The 18,881-nt window shown below is 45.9% G+C and overlaps 1 long non-coding RNA gene across 5 annotated transcripts; it reads left to right on the top strand.

Moving 5' to 3' along the window:
* Window positions 1-469: 469 nt before the first annotated feature.
* LOC138447113 (uncharacterized) lies at window positions 470-14,884 on the top strand. Of its 5 annotated transcripts, none has more exons than XR_011259676.1 (6): window positions 478-635; window positions 2,141-2,247; window positions 3,869-4,002; window positions 5,319-5,409; window positions 6,039-6,159; window positions 12,146-14,884. It is a non-coding gene; the product is annotated as an uncharacterized lncRNA (long non-coding RNA). The 5 variants fall into 5 exon arrangements; XR_011259677.1 differs by having other exon boundaries at window positions 484-635; window positions 6,042-6,159; XR_011259673.1 differs by lacking the exon at window positions 5,319-5,409 and having other exon boundaries at window positions 474-635.
* The last annotated feature ends 3,997 nt before the right edge of the window (window positions 14,885-18,881 follow it).

Here is an 18,881-nt window from a genome sequence, read left to right as displayed (position 1 = left end):
AAACCTCTAAAATAAAAATAAACGTTTCTGGTCTAAGTCCCGCCTGTTGCTGTCCCCCGCCCCCTAAGAGCAAAAGAGTTAAGCTGCAGACTTGAACTCCTGACTTACAGACCATCGTCTGCCTGCTCACCAGCGCACCTAACCGCTACGCTACAGAGGCTTGCTGTTCTGACAGAGCTCCCGGACCCTCTTCAAGCCTCTGCCCGCCAGGGTCTGGCTCTATAGACTATCATGGCTGTCCTAGGTCATCTTTGCTTTCTATAGTCATAGTTTTATCCCTAAATCATAGACAGATCAGCTGAGAAAAAGCTTGGATTGTCTCGGTGGGGTGGATTTGCTTGTCCTTGTGTTTCACCTGGAGGCAGTCGCGGTCCCGCGGGCCTGTCCTGGAAGGGGGCGTGGGGGTGGGGCGCACCGTGAGCGCGTCGGGGGCGGGGCGAGCCTGGGCGGCTGGTCAGGAGCGCGGCTCACGTGAGCGGGTCTGGGGCGGGATGAACATGGCGGCGCGTCGGGGGCCAGGCTTCCCAGTTGTGCTCTCAGGGCTCGCCATTGCAGCTGGGAATGCTCGTTTCGTGGGCTCCTGGGTCCCCGTCGATTGGCATCCAGCGAGTAGAGCGCAGGGCTGTGGGCCACAGGTAAGGGAACTCGGACTGGGTGGAGCAGGGAACCATGTATTCTGCCCTCTTTGTTTGCAGTCTCGGAGCCGACTAAAATGGCGGTCGCAGAAAAGCCTCGCCTTTGGGGCCAAGGGTTTTGCCGCTTTACCCCTTTGCATAAAGCTCAGACCCGCGCGGTTTTCCCAAGCAGCCTAGTGTGTTGCTTCCTACAGGCCTGGAGAGGATAACAGGCAGGAAGGCCAGGGGTCTCCAGCCAGAGAAAATAGACTGCAAGTGTCAGACGTTTTTTTCTCTGTCTTAAGAGGCAGGAGGAGACAAAAGAGTGCTGCATTTTTTTTTCTCCATCTTGATACAAATTTAAAAGGAGGTTTCTCTGAAAATTCTGTGTTGCCATGACCACTCCTGGCTCCACCTGAATTTAACTTTTCTCAAACCTTGAACTAAGCAATGCATTTTTCTTATGGAAATGTTTGTCTTAAGGTATGCTAATGTGCTATGTATTTACCCAAGGCTCTGTCTTCAGGTCACTTCCCCCTAAAGGCTCAGAAACGACTTGACAAACCAGTATGTTTTACTCATACCTTGTTCTCTTAATCTATGTGAATGAAACTATATATTTGCTTGGAAATCTGCCTTTCTTCAAGATTCATGTCCATCATTTTATGGCCTGGGATGACTCATCTGCTGCCAATGTTATCTCAATGCTTGCTGTGGGTGAGGGGCCTGGTGCCACTCTCTGAGACATTGTCTTTCTTTCATTAGCAGACTGCTAGTGGCTCTATAACATCTGGCTAAAGACTAGCAGGGGGTACTCTTTCTTCCCCCTTTTAATGTCTATGTCAGCAGCTCTCTCGATCTCTTTTATACTTTAATAAAACTTTTAAACAGAAAACCTCTGAGCCATCAAGCTTCTTCACTTGCCCTGGATTGAATTCTCTGGAGGCCGAGAATGCTGGCATCTTTTGTGGTTTAGCAGCCACGTTTCAGCCTTTTGTAATTCATATTGAATCTTCATTTCAGATTGAAGATGCCTTCCACGGTATTGCCAACTGAAGCCTTTTCATCACTATGGAGTATCTGTCCATGTCTTTAGGGTATTTTTCAGCAATCATGTATCATTTCCAGTGTGCCAGTCTTGTCATCCTCATTCTGTCCATAGCAAAGTCTTTTATTACTGTTGATATGATTGAAAGGGAATTGTTTGTTTAAATTCCCTTTCAGATTGTTATTTGCTGGTGTATACAGATAACACTGTGTCATCATTCATTTGTATCAGTTTGGACAGCTTGATAGTTGTCTTTAGTTTCTTTAATTTCTCATAATTTAAGATGACCCTGGCTCATATATTTACAGTCTCACCCCTAGTCTCAGTCATTTCTTCAAAGAACTGTCCCTTTATTAACATTACATTATTTTTGACTGTGCTGGGTCTTTATTGCTCGTTTGTCTAGTTGTAGTGAGCAGAGGCTACCCTCTAGTTGCTGTGCCATGGCTTCTCATTGCAGTGCTTTCTCTGTTTGCAGAACTTGGGCTCTGGAGCATGCAAACTTCAAGAGTTGTTCAAGGGCTTCGTTGTCCCTGGGTGTGTGGAATCTTCTACACAGGGATTGAACCCGTGTTCCCTGCATCGGTAGGCAGATTCTTTACCACTGGGCCATCAGAGATGTTTCCTGTTCCCTTTTATTAGAGAATGATATTTAAAACATACATGTAGGAGCTCAATATGCTCACCTTTGAACATATTCAGTTAAAGGTAATTTGTGATGTCTCCAACCTGATCCACCACGACATGGACATTGTAACGTTTCCTTTTGTTTATCTGTAACTTTGCCTTCCAATGGTAAGATACCTGGCTTCCACCGCTTGTCATACACAGAATTCAGTGCTTGTCCCATGTGGTTACTGAAAAAAAAAAACCTGTCAGATTGTCTTTCAAAGGGGGCTCTGCATGCATTGCACCAGTATCTTGAGTATGTTTTTCTATGATAGTTTACTATCAGTATACCCTCAGTGGCCTATTTCAGTCACTACCAATTATGAATGGGCTTGTTTGCTCTAGTGTTCTTGGACAATTTGAGTACAGTTTCTTTGTCAGATATGCATTTTTTTAGGAAAACAGTTTTATTGATTGTTGGCTGTGTTGCATCTTTGTGTGTGGGCTTTTCTCTAGTTTTGGTGAGCATGGGCCATAACTAGTGGTTTGCAGGCTTCTCACTGCAGTGTCTCCTCTTGTTGAGGGGCACAGGCTCACGGGCTTCAGTGGCTGCAGCATGTGAACTCGGCATCGTGGCTTCCAGGATCTAGAGCACAGGTTCGGCTGTTGTGGCACACAGACTCCATAGGATGTGGAATCTTCCCATCCTAGGGATCGCACATGCATCTCCAGCACTGGCAGGTGGATTCTTTACTATGGAACCACCAGGGCATATTTTAGATTCTAGTTTTCCACACATGTATCTAGTGAAAGAGGCCAGGATCAAGAGGCATGGCAGCTGGGAATCCTCAGCCCCAGCTCTGGTGTGCTATCCAAAGCTCTGGGGCCTTTGGTGAGCAGCTCAGCTTCCCTGGGACTGTTTCCTCCCATCAGAAATGCCCTGCTTTTGGACTGTAGCCCACCAAGCTCCTCTATCCCTGGGATTTCTGAGACCAGAGTACTGCAGGTGGTGCCATTTCCTTCTCTGCTGCTGCTGCTGCTGCTGCTGCGGCTGCGTCGCTTCAGTCGTGCCTGACTCTGCGCTACCCCATAGACAGCAGCCTACCAGGCTCCTCTGTCCCTGGGATTCTCCAGGCAAGAACACTGGAGTGGGTTGCCATGTCCTTCTCCAGTGCATGAAAGTGAAAAGTGAAAGTGAAGTCACTCAGTGAAGTCGTGTCCGTCTCTTAGTGACCCCGGGGTTGCAGCCTACCAGGCTTCTCTGTCCATGGGATTCTCCAGGCAATGGTACTGGAGCGGGCTGCCATTGCCATTTCCTTCTCTACAAGATAACGTTTTGAAGATATTTTCTCCTGGATATTGCTTTTGATGAAGGAAGGGGGATCCCTTCCCAGGGCTTGAGAGTGAGTTCTTGTCTGACACTGGGCAATGAGTTGTCTGAGGAGAGGAGTGCTGTCCAAGCGAGAGGCTTTATTGGGAAGGGCTGCCGGGGTGGAGGGCAGGAGGGTGAGGGAAACGGAGAGAACCACTCTGTCACGTGGCTCACAGTCTCAGGTTTTATGGTCATTGGGTTAATTTCTGGTTTGTCTCTTGCCAGGCATTCTGAATTGGGATCTCTCTTGGGGGCACACGCATCACTCAGCTGAGATGGATTCCAGCAATGTGGATCCTGGGAGGTTGGTAGGACCTCTGAACTGGAGCCTCCCATCACCTGACCTCTCCAGAATTCTGGTTGGTGGTAGCTTGTTCGTTCCTTGTTCCTTCCCAGGGCCTCCTGTTGTAAGATGACTCCTGCAAGTGTTTTCTTTTCTCTGTTGCCTGGCCAGGGTGGGTGGTCCGTGGTTCATTTAACAGTTTGTTTTTGGTTCTCTTGAGTAAGGTCCTCCACGGGGTAAATGTATGAAATGATAAAAGGCAATGTTTTAACTAATTTATATTCATAATTTGGTAAGTTGGCTTGTTTTGTGTATGTTAGACCTGATTACCAGACCAAAGGTCATGTAGAACTTTAGTAGTTTTCTAAAATTCTATAGTTTTTAAAATGGAGTTACCTTGTTGCAAAGTTTGTGTTTATGTTCAGATTTTTTAAAAGTTATTTCTTTTTAGTTGATTGATCATTGCTTTACAATATTGGTTTGATTTGTCATACATCCACATTAGGTGTACCTATGTCCTCTTGCTCTTGAATCTCCCTCCCACCTCGCACGCATTCCCACCTCTCCAGGTTACTACTGAGCCCCAGTTTGAGTTCCCTGAATCATACAGCAAATTCCCATTGGTTGTCTATTTACAAATGTAGGTGTACCTGCATCCATGCTGCTCTCTCCATTCATCTCACCCTCTCCCTCTTGTTCCCCACCCTCGTCTGTAAGTCTGTTCTCTATGTCTGCACCTCCATTGCTGCTCTGTGAACAGACTCGTCAGTACCATCCTTCTAGATTCCATGTTTTTCTCTCTTTGACTGACTTCCCTCCCCTTTATTAGAACAAACTCAAATGTGTTCCTTTTTATGGCTGCATTCCATGCAGGCTCTGATTGTTCCTTAGCCATGTTTTGCGGAGGGTCATGGAGCTATTCTGCTCCATTTCAGTTTGGGCTTCCAGTCTGAGTGCTCACAGCAGAGCTGCTTCTGGGTGAGCCCTCTGAGGTCTGTGAGCACCGGGCTGCCCGCTCTTCTCTTGTGGCCCGCAGGGGGCGCCAAAGGCCCCTCTGACCCGCGGGCGCAGGACGCTTTGCCTTTAGACTCTGCTCCGTGAGCAGCTGGCGGGAGCTTTGTCTCCTCAGGACCATCAGGGCTCAGGCTTCTGGATAACAGGGCTGCATCCAGGCTGAGAGGAGCAGGGTTGCCTCAGTGCCCACCAGCAGGGAGGCGCTGCAAGAGCGAAAAATGAGGATGGAGTAGACGTTTCCTGTGTCCAGCTGAGGGCTGACTGGAGGTCCATCTCAGAGGACTCAGGGGGAAAGAGCTCCGTGTGCAAAGCGGTGGGTTTTCAGTTAGATTTGCGTTAGATGATGTAGAGGATGAACACTGATGTTCTTCCGTGTAGGTGGCCATTTTCCTGTCACTGTTTCTTGAGAAGACTGTCCTTTCCTCTTCGCTCGTTCCTGGTTTGATTTTCAGGAACTGACCATGTACAGGTGGGTTCGTTTCTGGGCTCTCTATTCTCTCCTGGAGTCCATGTGTCTGTGTTCCTGCCAGTTCCTCACTGTGGTGGTCACTACAGCTCCGTGATGTAGTTTGAAGAGGGATAGGAAGATGCCTCCAGCTGTGTTCCTCTTTCTCAGAGTCTTTTTGGCCGTTTAAGGTCCTGTTCAACAGTAGCAGCCTAATATTAGGAATATTTCTATTTCTGTGAAAAATGCCATTGAATATTATTTTGTGATTGCAGTCCGTGTATTTGTTGATGACTTTGGTTGGAATGGACCTTTTAATTCCTCATTGTTCCAGTGCATGAGCGTGGAATAATTTTCTGTGTGTTTGTATTTTCTTTGGTTTCTTTATCAGTGCCTTCTAGTTTTCTGACTACTGGTTTTTTATGTTCTTGATTAAGTTTGTTGCTAGATGTTTTATTTAAGTGGAATTTTCTTAATATTTTTTTCCTGATTGTTATTAGTGTATAGAAATGCAAGTGATTTTTGGACTGTAAAGGGTAGTATTTTATGATTGTAAATTAATCCAAAATGATTCAGCTTTACTGAATGTAGTCTAACAACTTTTTGTGAAGTGATGGGGAACATTTTATCTGTAAGATCTGTTTCTCCTGCAGTAGGTCATCCAGAGGACCCAAGACATGGTGGTTACTAATAGACTTCCCACACTACTTCTTCATTCCACGTGGACTCCTTCACGGGCAGTGAGCATCCCAGCTTCCCTTGAACTTCATCTGGGTAAGTCTTGGCCTGTATCAGAAAGTTTCCTGCCTGTCTGCGCTAAATTTCTTTTGTGGTATTGACATGGTTGTTTTGAAACCTAGTATACTTTCCAGTCATTTAAAATGTACAGAAAATGCCTAGCAATGGGAACAAGTGCTAGCATTTGCCACATCATCTAAAATACTCTATGTGTTTTATCCAAAATGGGTACCTTCTGCAGAACCAGCACATAATCTCCAAAATCAGGAAATCATATGGTACCTACATTATAATGTAATCCACTGCCCCACTTCCACTTTTAGCAATTGTTCAAGTGTATGAATATATCTTTTGTTTCCATCTTCATCCTTTTTTCTTTATTTAGAGTGTTACTGAGATTTTCAGTTATTTGGACAAACTTGATGGATTGAAAGCAGACATGGTGAATAAGGGTTCTGGGTGGCCTTTTCGATGTGGATTTCTTTTTCACTGAAGATGGTTTTAATATTTATTCATGTGGTAACATGTATGAATCCTGCATTCTTTCTCCCCCCCCCATAGTAATTAAAAATAAATAATATGCCATTTACCATTTAGATATTTGTAAGCATACAGTGTTGTAGCAGACAACCTTTTCTTGTTTTGCAAACCAGTTTAATAATGTGCACCTTGTGCGTGCTTTGGAGAAACTCAGGAAACTGAGTCAGTGACTGAAATGGCCCAAGATATCACCTTAGATTCCATCTTCATCTGAAAACAAAACAGGCACTTTCTGGTGGTCCAGTGGCTGAGACTGGACACTCCCAAAGAAGGAGGCCCAGGTTCATTCCCTGATCCAAGAGCTAGATCTCCCATGCCACAAAGGAGAATTTGCATGTTGTAGCTAAATATCTGGCTTACCTCAATGAAGGTTGACCTGGCGCAGCCAAATTAAAAAAGAAACAAATATTTTACAGATACAACCAAAGGAAAGGAAGGGTATGGTTGTTGTGCAGATTTACGGCTTAGCTTTCCCTATCGATAGAAAAGAAAAAAGAGTTTCAAAAGACTGTGTCTCATCCTTCTATCTGGCATATAGAGAGGATTCCTTTGAAATGAGATTTCTCTGGTAAATGTGACTCACAGAAGAGCTGTCTTGAACTTGGGTTTCAGAGATGATCATGTGTCCTCTAAAAAAAAAAGTTAATTGGGTCCCACTAATTATCATGCTGAGGTGGTATATTTTGTGGTAGCATTTGCTCCCCTTCACTTTGGATGTATCCCCATTTGTTTACACTGTCATCTACTGAAGACATCCTGATATTTGAAAGTTTTTAGTTATTACAAGTAGAGCTGTTGTATATAATCATGTGATACTTTTTGTCTGGACGTTTTCAAAGCTGTTTAGTAAGTGCTAGCCATATAGTATTCAGGTCACAGGTGAGCTTTGTTTAGCTGTGGAAAAATCCAGCTATGTTTCTCTGTGGCATGTGGGATCTTCTGGGGTAAGGGATCAAACTAGAGTGTCTTGCATTGTCAGGCAGATTCTTTACCACTGAGCCACCGGAGAAGTTGTGCCCTACCCCCGTTTTTTTTTTTGAGTTTACTGGATCTAATAGGTGTGCAGTGCTACCTCACTGTTATTTTAGTTTGTAATTTCCTAATGATATGTGATTTTGAGTCTTTTTGATAGGCTTATTTACTATCTTTATATTTTTGTAGGACAGGTGTTTAGGTGTATACATTTTTTATGAGATTGTTCTAGATTTTTTGGTATATTTGGAGTACAATCCTTTATCAGATATGTATTTTATAAATATATTTTCCTGTGGCTTGTGTTTAAGTTTTGTGAATAAGGTTTTTCACAGTTTAAATGTCTAATTCTTTAAAGTTAATGTTATATATGTTTTATATCCTTTTTTGGATAGACTTTAGTGTGTTGTTGTTGTTGTTGTTAAATTTTATAAGCAGAAGTGAGGTACTGTAGATACAGTTTTAAGCTAAGCTGAGGTACCATAGATACAGTTTTGCCTTTTGTCTGTTAAGAAGTTTGAGTGAGTTTGGTGTACACTGTATATAACATTATGTCTACATTCATTTGACTGGATATAGCTTCCAATTATTTGTCTAATTGGTTTTGGAGATATCACGGGAAGTCAGTTTTTCCAAGGGAAACTGAGGTCCATGAAACATGAACTCTTTTCGATCGGTCGGAATCACTCTCTGCTATTTCTGACAGATTTGACTTGTTTGGATATCTCATATGAGTGGAATCACAGAACGTTTGTCTTTTCTTGGTCTGGTTTATTTCACATGATCTAATGACCATAAGGTTTGTCCACATTGTCGCATTGTCAGAATTACTGACTTTGAAGGGCCGAATCAGATTCCATTGTGTGTATACCACAGTTTGTTTATGGAATTGGCTGCCATGGACACTTAGATCACTTCTGTTTGTTTGCCAGTGTGAATCATGCTGTTGTGAGTATGACGGAAGAAGTATCCATTTTTTCAGCCCCCTTTCCCAATCCTTTTGGGTACATAGCTTGAATTGGAATCGAACTATGTATTTATTCCATGTGTTTGTTTTGGAGCCATTTCTGTAATGTCTTGCAGAGTGGCAGCACCATTTAATGTACTTTTTCGTATGGTGGAATACCGTTCAAGCTTCTGAATATACCTTGTGTTGCATATTCAGTCTCCCACCAACAGACACTTGAATGAGTTCTACCTTTGAGCTATTGTGAATGTCACTATGAGTATTTGTGTACCAGTTTTTGTTTGAATTATTAACAAGTACATTACTATATATAAAAGAAGCCACAAGGACCTACTGTACAGTTTAGGAAACTATTAAATATCTTATGATAATGTATAATGGAAGAGAATCTCAAAAGGAATATATGAAAAGCACATAGTAACCATGATATTTATTGTGCCAACACTATGAGTTATCATAGCACTACTCAACGTGTATTTATACATGTCAGTAAAATATTCACATCTGTAAGGATATTATAAAAAATTATATAAAAAATCAAGAATTCAAACAGAGATTAAATAAACTTCCTGTCATTGCTCATCATCATTTATACATTCATACTACCTGTAACACTCATTGTATAAGTGCTGGACTAGCAATTGATGTTCTCGTAAACCAAGAGATTGTGAAGGTGTAAGGAAATATAGCTTATTGAATTCCTTAATGAAGGATTATAGAACTCTATGTCCATGAAGTGAATGAAATTCCATTTTTTTGAACCACATTCTTACTAGAGTGATGAGCTTCCACCCCACCCAACGTTAGTTCACAATGAAATCCTGCAGTCCTCTGGCCTCAATGTCTGCTTCCTGCTACCAAGAAAGAAAAGATGAGGAAGTCCTGACAAAACCGATGCTATTTTTCTTTTTCTGATTTGTATTTTATCGCAGGGCTTGGCAAAAAGAGGGCCCAACCTGTTTTTAGAGTTCCATCCCAAGGGTTCCTCTGGCATGTTCCCTATGTTGACAAAGTGCTGATTATTTTCAACAAAGGACAATGATCTGCACTTCACTATCTGTTGCTTGAGCTGGAATAGCGGGCATCCCTTGAAGTGCATTCCTTCATGCTGAAGTAGGCATCCCTGAAGCAATAGTATAAGAGGAACACATTTATCACGTAGACATCGCAGCCCATGCATTTGTAATAATTTTTCAGTTATACCCATCATCATCGGAGGAACTGACTTGTCCCAGTAACAACGAGAGTACCCAGTATAACAGTTCCTTGACTTATGAGTACTTCCTATGAGTACCCTTATGAGTACTTCTTCCAATGTTGTTTCTCCTACTTTGGTCATGAACAGTAGAAGCTGATGGCAGTGGTCCTTGAAATGTATGTCGATTCCTAGGTGGCACAGTTGATAAATAAAAAATCTGCCTACCAGTGCAGGAGGGGGAAGTGATGTGGGTTTGATCCCTGGTTCAGGAAGATAACAATTCATACACATGTTTTATGTGAACCAGTTTGATACTCATGAGTTTTTTCTTCTGTATACAGAAAAACAAATGCTGTTCAAGGACACTGAAAGAACCCTGATGTTGAAAATCAGATCTGTATTGTGAGCAATGCTTAGATATCCATGAGTCGAAGCATAGTATTATGCCTATCATCCTTGTATTTCTCTCAGTGAAATATGTTGAGGAAAACTCTTCATTCGTGGCCTAGATTCACGAAGAAGCTAAATAGCATTCATCCTTTACGTTGACAACTGTGAATTTAAATCTCCTGTGAATCCTATGTGACAACCACACATACCAACATGAGTTATCAGTATTATATCAATATTTTTAGTCCTATTGTATGTCAACTAAAAAAATCAGTATATAATTGTACATGAAGTCAAGACATAAAATCAGTGCAAATACAAAATGTTCCATCCTTTGAGAAAGGGAGAAAAACATCTCTGTGCTTAGCCTATTGCATTTTTATGTATTAGACCCTTAAGTAGTTTATTCACCACACCCTGTGAATGATTCACAAATCTTCAGAGAAGAAAGGATCATTTCTCTTGAACAATGAGTAGTTCAACTATTCTCAAAGCAAAGCCATAAGTGAGTCTTATTTTGGGTGAGACCATGAAAACTCAGTGTTTTCATTATGCTTGTGCTTATGATGGGAGGAGGTCTGAGAAAGCACTTCTGAAGGTTTATTCATACCAGTCGTTCTCATATGTATCGAGTCTTTAAAGGTCGAATCACCAAGGTGTTGCTTCTACACTTGTACTAGGCTGAGCAGCAACATTCCCTTTCTCCGTAAGTGCAGTAGACGTGTTCCCAACCTGTCTGTCTTCTGTCCTCTGGAGTATGCATTGCTTGAGCTCATCACAGCCTAGTAGATGGAAATCATCAGGATATTCTGGAAACCCTTTTTATTTCAGTCTGTTCAGGAGGTTACCACTGCTGCAAACCTCTGGATTTTACCAAGCGCTTTTAACAACCTCAGATGAAGGATATAAGTCAACACTGGTGACAGCCACGGGCTTCCATGGCCTATCCATGATTGTTGGCTTTGCTTTCATAATCATCCTGTTTCTTATACCAGCTAAACTGTCAGTGTATTTTTTAATTACCATTTTATCTTTGATGGTTTTTAGAGCTATTATGGATTTTCCTATATATCTTCACTTATCGGTGAGGGTCTTATGTTAGTAGTAGTTATGACAACTGACTTTCTGTCTGTTAGCTGTGGCAGAATAAAAAAAGAATGACCCACTGTATATTATTAATATTATGTATCAATATATTGTTAGTTTTATTGTTTGCAGTCATCCAATTCCAAGTTTCTGAAATAAACTTTCAGAAAAATCACATCCTTTTGAATGCCCATTTGACTGAATAGGAGCACGGAAATGTTCTTCCATAAAATTGTTTACAGTTTCCATTCCGTTTCTCCTGTTTGATGTAGATATTGGCCTTTGGTTCTATCAGTAGCTTTGCAAGTAAAAAAAAAAATTAATTAGAGCTCGTATGGTAATTTTACTGTTAGCAATAAGTTTAGCATAAAATGAACACAGAAGAGGTTACAGTAGACCAAATATGAAAGTCAGTTTAAAAGAAAACATAGTGTTGAATGTTTACAGTAGGAATATAGTTATGAAGTTCCTTTATTATTATTCTATCCTTTCCTTTTGTTTTGCAGGGGTGTTAATGTACAGATTCCAGTACTATGGCTAGAGCGAATAATAGTATCATTATTCTTGAGAGCAACTCTACTAAGTCTTCACGCTCATGTCACTCAAGGTTTTTTAATACCTATTATGTTAGTCGTGTTTGTAGTTTGTGAAGTCACATAAGTTGCATTCATTCAAGCAATAGTATCAAACAGCTATGGCATCAATTATAGATGTGAATCGATATCGAATGTGAATCCATTTCACTGTGACAAGTTATTATTGTAGATATTCTATTCATGCCAGTAACAAAGCTGTGCAGAAATAATACAATGTTTATTAAGAAAATAAGAGTTACTAATTTGTTTTATTATTCTATTTCTTTTAAACAGATTTAATGACAACAGGCTCAACTTTTCATTCACTTGTATGACTATGAGCGGTTTGACCAAGTTGAAGAAGATGACTCGTTTGTAGTCTTCCTCATCAGCTCATTCCATCTACTGGCTTTAAAATCATTTAGTACAGAGCTCACCGTCTAGGTGTTCATCCAGTGTTTTGTTTGCTTATCATGCAGGATCATTTTAAAAGGAAAAGTATGTGTGTATGAGTTAGAGCTCTGATCCCAGGAGTCCATGTAGAAGCTTCCCCTGAGAAATGTATCGTTTTTGCACCAATGCTACTGAAATGTGTGAATGTGGTATACCACGCGTCCCAATAAGTGTAAACAGCGTCATAGGCTACTTATTTGAAATGACCAGTACTCATGACATTCCATTCAACTGAGGACTAAATATAGCCAACGTAGGCTGTGTTTGCCAAATAGACTTTGAAGTATTCTTCACACAGTCCTTCATCGATGCCAGTTTTCAGATCAAAGAAACCCTTGCTCCATGAAGTTTGTGAACACATATACTCATGTTTTGTTTGAGATTTTAAAGTCATTCTTCAGTTTTGTTGGAGGAATGGTTCTGTATATGCCCCGTGGATCCCCAAATCCACTGATGTTCATGTGTCTTGGGGCTTCCCAGGTGGTTCTAGTGGTAAAGAACATGCAGAACATACCCATGCAGGAGACATGGGAGGTATGGATTCCATCCCTGGGGCAGGAAGATCTCCTGAGGGAGAGCATGGCAACCCCCTCCAGTATCTTTGCCTAGAGAATCTCATGGAGAGAGGAGCCTGGTGGGGCCTAGTCCATATGATCCCAAGGAGTTGGACACAATGTAAGTGACTTCGCACAGCACATGATTCGTTGTCATAGCTAATATAATGGAGATGACATAAAAAGAAGCACCAGCGGGCGAAAGTCAATATCCATCACTTTTAAACTTTGGAATGTATTGTGATATTTTACATCCATATTTGTATGACTTGATAGTTGGAGAATCGATGCATGTGAAGGCCTGGTTGTGTTATATGTATGTTGAGGGAAGATATATTTTTATGTGGTTTGACATATAGGTCCCATTTCATTCGTAGACATATGCATACTCATCACTTATCATCATTTTTTTTTTTTGAAAAGACCATTGTTTGGAAAGGTTGTTGTCTAACCATGAAAGATGCTTGAATTCTTGGGCTCCTTAGAGGAAGAATTCAACCCGGGGCCAGTGATGAGGGTTGATCAGTCAGAGCTTTTGTGTCCCAACGTTTTATTAAAGTATAAAAGAGAGAAAGCTTCTGACATAGACATCAGAAGGGGGCAGAAAGAGTGCCCCCCTACTCATCTTTGGCTGGATGTTATCTAGCTACTAGCAGTCTACTCATTAGAGAAAGGAATGGCAGCAGACCCCTCACCCACAAGATATATGGAGATGACCGTGGCACCAGGTGAGTCATCCTGGGCCATAAAACGATTGATATGAGCAAATGGATAGCTTCATTCACATAGATCAGGAGAGCCATGTATGAGTAAAGCATATTGGTTTGTCAAGTCAGTTCTGAGCCTTTAGGCAGAACCTACTTGAAGATAGAGTCTAGGGTAAATACATAGTACATTCACATAGCTTAAGGCAAACCTTTCCATGAGAAAAATGCCTTGGTCAGCTCAAAGTATGAGAAAAGTGAAGTTCAGGCGGAACCAGGTGTCATTATAGCAACACAGAATTGTAAGAGAAAATCTCTGTTTAAATTTGTATCAAGAAGGGGAAAAAAGATAACAGCTTGTTTCCTCCTGCCTCGGAAGTGACAGATAACAACTGTCTGACACTTGCACCCCATTTCCTCCCTTTGGAGACCCCTGGCCTTCCTGGCTGTTACCCTCTCAGTTTCATTCATTGAGCGTTTTCTGCCTTGTGAAACATTGGGCATAGAAGTATGTGTTTATTTAGGGGTATTTCATCCAATTTCATTTAAATGCATATGTGAATTAGAAAGTTTGACATGCTGTTGCTTTGTATACCGATTGGGAAATGTGAGCCTCCAAGCTTAATTTAGTTTTTCATGTTCATTTTTCTTTTTAGGGGTACAAAGAAAAATAATATGACTGTTAAGATCAGCTTTCGTATTTTTTGCCAAATATGAATTGGGATCACATCGATCAGAGATGAGTCTGTGCATGAAAGCCCTAATAACTAATGCTAATTGACTTCACTACCATGGGATGTTTTCATATCTATTGAGGATTTACTTCATGTATTTCGATTTTAACTTTCTGTCTCACAGCCTTGTTTGTAGATCAAAGCTATTTGAAATTGTCATCTGGTTTCAAATGGCTTGTGAGGTTATTCATGAGTGGTTCATAAAACCGAATGGATTGTACGTAGCCATACTTTGTTGTCATTCTATGAATTTGAAGAATGTCTGAAGAATGTCTGCAGTTATGCCTTAAAGATTCATACAATTGATGTCCAATATTTATCTCAATAGACTTGCTTTCAATTTGTAGTTTCCTATGCGTATGTCTTTCTTTATGGATTTGGGTAGAACTTGTATTGGAACACTGAAAAATCTGTGATATCAACCGTGCTGACTTTTCTGGTGGTCATCATTAAGATTTTCACGCTCTATGGATCCTAGTGGAAACAGGTGCTGTTCATCCTACTTTTGTGAAGATTGAACTCATCGTAGAAAGTGGAATTTGTTGAAATATTTATGGTGTAAATAAATCTTGTCTCTATAATTACCCAGAGTCCTGGTGCGTATTTGATTGCTAAGTTATAAAATGTATGAGATAGATGTGATCCATCAATGGCGACTGGATAAGTGGTGGAGAGGTATTTTGGTGATGCAAGAGATTTAAATGATGTGATCATAGTATTTATATCCCTTTTATGTGGATAATGGGTCTTGGATCCATGTTTGAAACCTTACAACCTCGTCTTTTGTTATGCATGGGAAGTGTCAAAAATGAAGAAGATGCGGGTAGGTACTTCAAGGGTAAGTATAGGGCTGAGGGCGTGACTATGATGTGGGTTAGGGTTAGGATGTGGATGGGGGTCCGGTTAGGGTAGGGTAAAGGTTAGAGTTCGTGGAACAGCCCTCCAAACTTGTTAGGGTGAGGGGTGAGGTGTGAGGGTTCAGGATGAGGGTGAGGGTAAGGATTCAGGGTGAGGGTTAGGATTCAGGATGAGGGTGAGGATTCAGGGAGAGGGTGAGGGTGAGGGTTCAGGGAGAGGGTGAGGGTGAGGGTTCAGGGAGAGGGTGAGGGTGAGGGTTCAGGGTGAGGGCGTGGGTGAGGGTAAGGGTTCGGGGTGAGGGTTCAGAGTGAGCGTTCAGGGTGAAGGTGTGGGCCTCACATCTGATACAGGATTGTACTCCAAATATACCCATCCCTTCCCTTGAACAGACCTCTCACTATGGGAGCCCTTGGCAGTGTGGAACCCACCGGCCCCTAAGGCCTCCCAAAGGACGCCTGGGGCCTAGGTGCAAAGGCAATACAGGAGTGGAGCTGAGGCCAGGAAGGCGCCAGTGGCGTCTCCCAACTTTGCAAAGGCTGCTCCTTCCTGGGTAGGAAGCCTAGCAGCGAGGCAAGTCTGGGCAAGGTTCGCCCAGGGCAGAGCAGCCTCGCACCAGGAACTCTGCCAGATCGGGCCTCTGAGCAGAGCTGGAGCTCTGCCATCCTGGAGGCGCACTCGACTCCGCCCAAGCAGGGCTTGCAGCCTAAGGCGGCTGGGCTGCTTCGTCTTCCCCCTAGGAAGCTCGATTCCCGCATGCTGTTCACTCGGCTTCCAGGCGCCGGCTCCCTGCCCCTCCTTACGGTCTAGGATCAGGGGCTGCTTCCCCTGAGCTGGGGCTGTGGGCAGGAGCCCAGACACACAGGTGCAGGACCCAACCACCTGCACACGTCTCTGCTGGAGAGGAGAGCGCTAGGGAACCTACGTGTGTGAGGCAGCTACTGGGCGCCCACGGAGTCAGACTCGAGGTGTGCGGGGCTCCAGAGCCCCGCCAGGGGTCCAAGGAGCCTGGTGCTCACCGTGCGGCGCTGAGTCTGGGCTGTCAAGCAACCGCTGGAGGAGACCTGCACTTGCCCTTCCCTTGCCTCTGACAGAGCTCTCCCTGCTGGAGCCCTTGGCAGTGTGCAACCCACCGGCCCCTAAGCCATCCCCAAGGACGCCTGGTGCAAAGGCAAGGCAGGAGCAGAGCTGAGGCCAGGAAGGCGACAGTGGCATCTCCCAGGCTCAAGGAGCCTGCTCCTTCCATGGCAGGAAGCCTAGCAGCCAGGCAAGTCAGGGCAAGGCTCGGCCAGGGCAGAGCAGCCTCAGACCAGGAACTCTGCCAGATCGGGCCTCTGAGCAGAGCTGGAGATCTGCCATACTGGAGGCGCGCTCAGATCCAGCCAAGCAGGGCTTGAGCCGCACGTGGCTGGGCTGCCTCTTCTTACCTCGAGGAGGCTTGCCACCTTGAATGCTCTTCCTTCGGCTTCCAGGCGCGGAAGCTCTGTGCCTCCTGCAGGTCTTGGCTCAGGGGCTGCTTGCCCTGAGCTGGGGCTGTGGGCGGGAGTCAAGACACGCAGGGGCATACCCCAAACTGCTGCACACTTCTCTGCTGGGGAAGAGAGCGCAAGGGAACGACATGTGAGAGGCAGCTGATCGGCACCCACGGAGTCAGCCTCCAGGTATGCCGGGATGGAGACCCCAGCCAGTGGCCCTGGGAGGTGCGTTTCTTCGTGCGGCGCTGAGTCTCGGCGACCAAGCAACCGCTGGAGGATCCCTGCACTTGCCCTTCCCTTCCCTCTCACAGAGCTCGCCCTGCCTGAGCTCTTGGCAGTATGCAAGCCACCGGCCCCTAAGCATTACCCACGGACGCCTGGGGTCTAGGTTCAAAGGCAAGGCAGATGCGGAGCTGAGGTCAGGAAGGCGCCAGTGGCGTCTCCCAGGCTCACGCAGCCGGCTCCTTCCTGGGCAGGAAGCCTAGCAGTGAGGTAAGTCTGGGCAAGGCTCGCCCAGGGCAGAGCAGCCTCGCGCCAGCAACTCTGCCAGATCGGGCCTCTGAGCAGAGCTGGAGCCCTGCCGTCCTGGAGGCACACTCGGCTCCAGCCAAGTAGGGCTTGAATCAAAGGAGGCTGGACGGCCTCTTCTTCCCTCGAGGAGGCTCGCCTCCCCGCCAGCTCTTCACTCAGCTACCAGGTGGCGGCGCTCTGAGCCTCCTGCAGCTCTTGGCTCAGGGGCTGCTTGCCCTGAGCTGGGGCTGTGGGCGGGAGCCCAGGCACGCAGGGGCAGGCCCCAACCAGCTGCACACGTCTCGCCTGGGGAGGAGAGCGCTAGGGAAGCTACGTGTGTGAGGCAGCTGCTGGGGGCCAGGGAGTCAGCGTCGGGGTGTGCGGGGCAGCAGACCCCAGCCAGGGACCCTGGGAGCCTTTTGCACTCCGTGCGGCGCTGAGTCTGGGCAGCCCAGCAACCGCTGGAGGAGCCCTGCACTAGCCCTTCCCTTCCTTCGCACAGAGCTCTTCCTGCTGGAGCCCTTGGCAGTGTGCAAGCCACCGGCCCCTAAGCCCTCCCAATGGACGCCTGGGGCCTAGGTGCAAAGGCAAGGCAGGAGCGGAGCTGAGGCCAGAAAGGCGCCAGTGGCGTCTCCCAGCCTCGCGCAGCCGGCTCCTTCCTGGGCAGGAAGCCTAGCAGCGAGGCAAGTCTGGGCAAGGCTCGCCATGGGAAGCGCAGCCTCGCGCCAGCAACTCTGCCAGATCGGGCCTCTGAGCAGAGCTGGAGCTCTGCCGTCCTGGAGGCGCAATCGGCTCCAGCCAAGTAGGGCTTGAGACAAACGAGGCTGGGCTGCCTCTTCTTCCCTCGAGGAGGCTCGCCTCCCCGCCAGCTGTTCACTCGGCTTCCAGGTGGGGGCGCTCTGCGCCTCCTGCAGGTCTTGGCTCAGGGGCTGCTTGCCCTGAGCTGGGGCTGTGGGCGGGAGCCCAGGCACGCAGGGGCAGGCCCCAACCAGCTGCACACGTCTCTGCTGGGGAGGAGAGCGCTAGGGAAGCTACGTGTGTGAGTCAGCTGCTGGGTGCCCAGGGAGTCAGCCTCCGGGTGTGCGGGGCTGCAGACCCCAGCCAGGGGCCCTGGGAGCCTGGTGCACTCCGTGCGGCGCTGAGTCTGGGCGGCCAAGCAACCGCTGGAGGAGCCCTGCACTAGCCCTTCTCTTCCCTCGCACAGAGCTCTTCCGGCTTGAGCCCGTGGCAGTGTGCAAGCCACTGGCCCCTAAGCCCTCCCAATGGACGCCTGGGGCCTAGGTGCAAGGGCAAGGCAGGAGCGGAGCTGAGGCCAGGAAGGCGCCAGTGGCGTCTCCCAGCCTCGCGCAGCCGGCTCCTTCCTGGGCAGGAAGCCTAGCAGCGAGGCAAGTCTGGGCAAGGCTCGCCGAGGGCAGAGCAGCCTCGCGCCAGCAACTCTGCCAGATCGGTGCTCTCACCAGAGCTCGAGCTTTGCCGTCCTGGAGGCGCACTCGGCTCCAGCCAAGTAGGGCTTGAGACAAACGACGCTGGGCTGCCTCTTCTTCCCTCGAGGGCGCTCGCCTCCCCGCCAGCTGTTCACTCGGCTTCCAGGTGGGGGCGCTCAGCGACTCGTGCAAGTCTTGGCTCAGGGGCTGCTTGCCCCGAACTGGGGCTGTGGGCGGGAGCCCAGCCACGCAGGGGCAGGCCCCAACCAGCTGCACACGTCTCTGCTGGGGAGGAGAGCGCTAGGGAAGCTACGTGTGTGA

Source organism: Ovis canadensis, chromosome 11 (genome assembly GCF_042477335.2).
Source record: "Ovis canadensis isolate MfBH-ARS-UI-01 breed Bighorn chromosome 11, ARS-UI_OviCan_v2, whole genome shotgun sequence".
Taxonomy (NCBI): domain Eukaryota; kingdom Metazoa; phylum Chordata; class Mammalia; order Artiodactyla; family Bovidae; genus Ovis; species Ovis canadensis.
This window is presented reverse-complemented; position numbering and strand designations above follow the sequence as displayed.